Source organism: Vitis vinifera, chromosome 13, assembly GCF_030704535.1.
Source record: "Vitis vinifera cultivar Pinot Noir 40024 chromosome 13, ASM3070453v1".
Classification (NCBI taxonomy): Eukaryota; Viridiplantae; Streptophyta; class Magnoliopsida; order Vitales; family Vitaceae; genus Vitis; species Vitis vinifera.
This window is the reverse complement of record NC_081817.1, coordinates 11183868-11190129: the sequence shown is the minus strand read 5'-3', so window position 1 is coordinate 11190129 and position 6262 is coordinate 11183868. Positions and strand designations below refer to the sequence as shown.

The following is a 6262-nucleotide window of genomic DNA, read 5'->3' as shown; positions in this document are numbered from 1 at the left end:
CTCTTATATACCCATAATACCCATCTTACTACTTTCCAACACTCTTCGTCCACCATTCATTTCCCGTTCACCTATCCCGTGTCCTCCCATGTGCATGCAATTCATGCTCACCATCTCTCATTACCCTCCCCAAGCCTTCTCATGCAATGTGCAGCCCGCGCATGCTTGCTCCTTACCTTAGAGCCTTCCATACTCGGCGGCCTCTGCATGCCATGGTGAGGATAGATGATGCAATCCCCACACAGTTTTCCCATCGACCTTTCTATCCCGAGCTCGCACGCACACGGGTTCAGCCGCTATGGCCGCCAAGAGGCTAAAAGAGTTGCTAGAAACTCACAAGCCTTTAGCGCATGAAAACTCAAGCATTACCAACAGAAATGAAACAAATGGGCAGAACAATGAGAGGTCTCTACAGCGCCGGCTGGGTTACAAGCTAGAAGTCATGGGGAATATGCAAAATAAAAATGGGTTTGTGGTGAGAGTGTTAGATATATATGAATAAAAAAATGGGATGGTGGTGTGGGTGTGATAATATTGCAACATACATGAAAATGGGTTCATTACCACTACTAGAGACGTGTAACTTTCATGGGGATCACCAATTTCTTTTATTATTTCTTCACGTTTTGGATATCAAAGTAATTCTCTAATATTCCGGTTTTCGAAATTTAATTTTCCGACATTCCATCCTTAAAATAATTTTTTCGAGTTGGTAGTTTTCGAAATCTAATTTTCCGACATTCCATCATTAAAATAATTTTTTGAGTTCCAGTTTTCGAAATTTAATTTTCCTACATTCCATCCTCAAAATAATTTTTCGGGTTTCCAATTTTCGAAATTTAATTTTCTGATGTTCCATCCTTAATAGGTTTTCGGGTTTCCAGTTTTTGAAATTTAATTTTCCGACATTCCATCCTTAAAATAATTTTTCGGGTTTCCAGTTTTTGAAATTTCATTTTCCAACATTCCATCCTTAAAATTAATTTTTCGGTTTTTCAGTTTTTGAAATTTAATTTTCCAACATTCCATCCTTAAAATAATTTTTCGGGTTTCCAGCTTTCGAAATTTAATTTTCCGACATTCCATCTCTAAATAATTCTTCAATTTTCCAATTCCTAAATTCACTTCCCAATTTTCACAATTATTTGCCTAATCATTATTATTTCGTTTATTTATTTATTCATCTATTCATTTATTTAAAATTTCATCTCTAAATAATTTTTCAAATTTCCAATTTCTAAATTCAATTTCCAATTTTCACGATTATTTATCTAATCATTATTATTTTCGTTATTACTATTATTCCGTTTATTTATTTATTCACCTATTCATTTATTTAAAATGTCATCTCTAAATAATTCTTCAATTTTCCAATTCCTAAATTCACTTCCCAATTTTCACAATTATTTACCTAATCATTATTAGTTCGTTATTGTTATTATTCCGTTTATTTATTTATTCACTTATTCATTTATTTAAAATTTCATCTCTAAATAATTTTTCAAATTTCCAATTTATAAATTTAATTTCCAATTTTCACAATTATTTATCTAATCATTATTATTTTCGTTATTACTATTATTCCGTTTATTTATTTATTCACCTATTCATTTATTTAAAATTTCATCTCTAAATAATTCTTCAATTTCCCAATTCCTAAATTCACTTCCCAATTTTCACAATTATTTACCTAATCATTATTATTTCGTTATTGTTATTATTCCGTTTATTTATTTATTCACTTATTCATTTATTTAAAATTTCATCTCTAAATAATTTTTCAAATTTCAAATTTCTATATTCAATTTCCAATTTTCACAATTATTTATCTAATCATTATTATTTTTCATTTTTACTATTATTCCGTTTATTTATTTATTCACCTATTCATTTATTTAAAATTCCATCTCTAACTAATTTTTCAAATTTTCAATTTCTAAATTCAATTTCCAATTTTCGCAATTATTTATCTAATCATTATCATTTTTGTTATTACTATTATTCTGTTTATTTATTTATTCATCTATTCATTTATTTAAAATTTCATCTCTAAATAATTCTTCAATTTTCCAATTCCTAAATTTACTTCCCAATTTTCACAATGATTTACCTAATCATTATTATTTTCGTTATTATTATTATTCCATTCATTTATTTATTCACCTATTCATTTATTTAAAATTCCATCTCTAAATAATTTTTCAAATTTCCAATCTCTAAATTCAATTTCCAATTTCCAAAATTCTCATCTTCGTAATTATTTATCCAATCATTATTATTTTCGTTATTCTATTCATTTATTTATTCACTTGTTCATTTATTTAAAATTGCATCCCTAAATAATTCTTTAAATTTCCAATCCCTAAGTTCAATTTCCAATTTCCGAAATCCTAACTTCCGCAATTATTTATCCAAATCATTATTATTTCCTCATTATTGTTATTCCATTCATTTATTTATTCACTTATTCATTTATTTAAAAATTCCCTCTTTAAACAATTCTTCAAAATTCCGATTTCCAAATTTAGTTATCTGAAATTCCAATTTTCCAATTTCCGAACTTAATTTTCAGTTTCCAATATTCCAATTCTCGCATTTATTCCGTTACTTATTTATTATTATCATTATTATTATCATTTTATTCATTTATTTCTAAAAAATTATGCCTTCGAATGATTTCCAAGATTTCCAATTTCTATAATTCAATTTTCATAGTTTCTACTTCTCAAATAATTTTCAATTATGATTTCTTTCAAAATTTAATTTCCAAAGTCCCAATTTTCGTAATTTAATTTTTTTTAAATCCCAACCTCTCAAATAATTTTCAAAATTCCAATTTCTTTCAAATTTAATTTCTAAAATTCTCATTCTTACATTTAATTTCTAAAAATTCAATTTTCAAATAATCTCTAAAACTCCAATTTTCAAATAATCTCTAAGACTCCAATTTTCAAATAAATTTCAAAAATCCAATTTTCCCTGAAACAGTTTTAATTTCTGTTTGGTGATGCATGTGATATGTTTTGTGCTCTTTATTGTACACGACCCCATTTTTATGATAGCGCATTGGTCGTTCGTGGCCCAGGTACGCATCCACTCCCATTATGATCATTCTCTATGCATGTTTTGATTCCCATATGTGCATGATAGATTTGAGTATCCATTGATTTTCCTATTGATTGCCACATCAACTTCGTTTCATTAGTAGAGACCTTACTTTAGGGACTTAGAGTGGTGCTACGATCTTTACTGTACCTTCTTGATAAGTAACCTGACCCCCGAGCCCGATTTGGTTTTTCACAGACCACCTTTTCCAAAATAAGGAGTCACGCTTAGGGTTTTCTTTCTTATTTTGTTTACCCTTTTAAAAATAAAACAAATATAAGTGGCGACTTCAAGTCATTTTTTTAATAAATAAAATCATTTTCAAATAAAAATCGAGCTCACCATCGAGTGGAAAACGCATGAGCCGAAATACGGGGTCCACAAAATGGCGACTCCACTGGGGATGTATAAGAGAGTCAAGCTTGAACTTAAAATGAAGCAAATGTGGCATTTGATGAGTTGATCAGTGGGTACTCGTCTCTTGATTGCACATCGGGAGTTCTTGAGTTTTCACTTGGGACATTGACATGTTGATCGTGTTGGTTGATCATTTTGATTGAGGATTCTAATATGGTGATTCTTTTTGTGCTTCATTGATATATTTGTTTCAGATATTTGACATGTTGATTGTGATGATTGATTTGTTTTGATTGCGGATTCTGAGATGTCTACTTCTTCTATGCTTCATTGCTATATTTGTTTGGGATGTTGACATGCTGATTATATCGTTTGCTTATCTTGTTTTGCTTGGCATAGCAACTCTGACTTTGACATGTTTATTCTGATCCCTTCCCATGTATAGACTCACCATTGCATATTGTTTGACTTGTCATATTGTTTCTCTGTATTGTATATTCTCTTGATTGTCTTCGAGCATGATATCTGTATCATTTCTCATCTGATTGTCATAGTTTGTATGTGGATATGAGTTATATATTCTGTACTCTGCTTGACTGTATGTCACATGACTGCCCTCCTTCTACGTGATTGTATGTCATTTGTCCGTGTATGCCGCACATCTATCCCCTTATCTCCAATCCTCTAGTTTTCGGTCATTTCTTTCATTATGGCTCTCACTTTAGCAAGTGTGAGGCCTTGTGTGTGCTTGTTTCTTCGACCGAGCTAGAGGATAGGAGTAGGGTCTAGCGACGGGCTATATCAATGTTCGGGAGCATTATGGAGGGGTTCGACACTCTGGTGCTGACTGGAGTCCGATCATTGAAGACCTGTATAGCCCGGAGCTAGGTTTCATGGATACTTGTGCGACCAGTATGTTTCCTATTCTACTTTAGCTTCATAGGGTTTTTGGATGCACCCACACCACTCACTATGCACTCTAGTTGACCGCTGAGTGTTGAGAGTTCTAAGATATTTCACCATAGGAAACCCCCTGGGATGTCGAGGTAGTGCATGTGTGGAGATAATGACCACCTTACATGGAAACGCCCCGTCTCTTCAGAGGCATGCAGAGGGTTGCGTACCGTCGGAGGGTATGATCGCTTCTGCTAGGGATCCTTTAAAGTCCACCCCTCTTCTTTTTAGAGCCACCTTGAACTCGTAGGTTAAGCCTTATACATTTCAATCAGGATTTCCTTTCCCAACACGTGGGTGCATTTGTGGGCTTTCAAAGCCAGTTCAATAGTGATAGGTTTAGTTATCTTCATAGTGGTCTCTTATATACCTGCTCAGGATTGGATATCAATTTAAATGCTTCCGGGTTACTTTTCGATGCATTTAATAGACATTCTATGTGAAGTTTCCCTTACCTCGTATCTTATCTAGTATTTCCACTGTTGTAGGAGTATCGATACATTCGGTCTGGGTTCGACTTCTTGGATCAGAGTTGGAGGTAGATTGATCAAGGTATCAGATCAGTCAAACCAGAGATCAGATCAAAGAGGTATGGATTCACAAATAGTTACCGTTGATCAGTTTGCTAAGGCCATGGCTTCGATTCAGGAGGCTATAGCTAGCCTCGGTTGGAGGATAGATGGGCAACAAGCCCAACAGGTCCCGTCTCAAGATAGTGCCCAGTATGACCCTACAGTGCCACCACCCCCTCCACCCAGTCAGTCAGCACCACAAGCCATACCTTTCACTCTGTATAGTCAAACTGAGGTTGCCCCGCCTCTTATCACTATGCCCACCCCAACCTCAGAGGACCCACATGCTCGCATGGATATGCTTGAGCAGAGGTTGAGGCAGCTGAGGACTTCAGACAAAGCTGTTACTTGGGAGGATTTTGATGGAGCACCGGTGGCCAGTTTACCGGCTAAGTTCAGGATGCTAGAGATTGAGCGATACACGGGGATTGGCTGCCCCCGCATCCATTTGAGCCTTTACAGTACGATCATGAGGGCTCACAGGTTGGATGAGACTCAAATGATTATGTTTTTCCCTATGTCATTGAGTGGCGTGACACAACGTTGGTTTGCTTCATTGGATGTATCACACTGTCAGACTTGGGATGATCTGGCCCAGGAGTTCTTGAGACAGTATGCATTTAATAATATCATTGACGTATCGAGGAGGGAGTTAGAGGCGTTGAGACAGAGGCAAGAGGAGTCGGTCACCTTGTTCATCTCCCGTAGGAGGGAGAATATTTTGTAGGTCATTGATAGACCATCTGAGAGGGATAAGATCAGCATGATTATGAGGAGTTTGTAGCTTTAATTTGCTCGACACTTGATGGGATTTCCACATACAGATTTTAGATCTTTGGTACAAGCCTTATATGGTATAGAGGAGGGCATAGCTAGAGGATTATGGTTTGAGTCTTCTCCTTCTGATTCGAAAGGGAAGAAGCCCTTAGGAGGACATAGATCGAGAGATGCTAGTGCTATCAGTTCGGCAAGTTTGAGACTTCCTAGACGCTATCAGACAGTTGGGCAGACTTCTGGACTCTACTACCCACCATCACCTCGTGTGTAGTATAGACCACGAGCACCTTCACGGTCGTATGATCAGACCTATGTGCCTTCTACATTGGCACTGCCTCACCACACCGCACAAGGCACAGAGAGGCCTTCTGTCTCATATTCTACCACAACGCAGCCATGCTATGTAGCATAGTTTTTGTGAGACCTACGACATCTTATCCTAGGCCTCAAGCTCAGCAAACCTCTGCTCCTTTTGCTTTGAGGACACAGAGGTAGTT

General features: G+C 35.5%; 1 protein-coding gene across 32 annotated transcripts in view; it reads left to right on the top strand.

Annotated features, from left to right (window-relative positions):
- Positions 1–6262, top strand: part of LOC100247603 (disease resistance protein RPV1) — a 111715-nt gene that overhangs the window by 44439 nt on the left and 61014 nt on the right. The window lies entirely within an intron of this gene.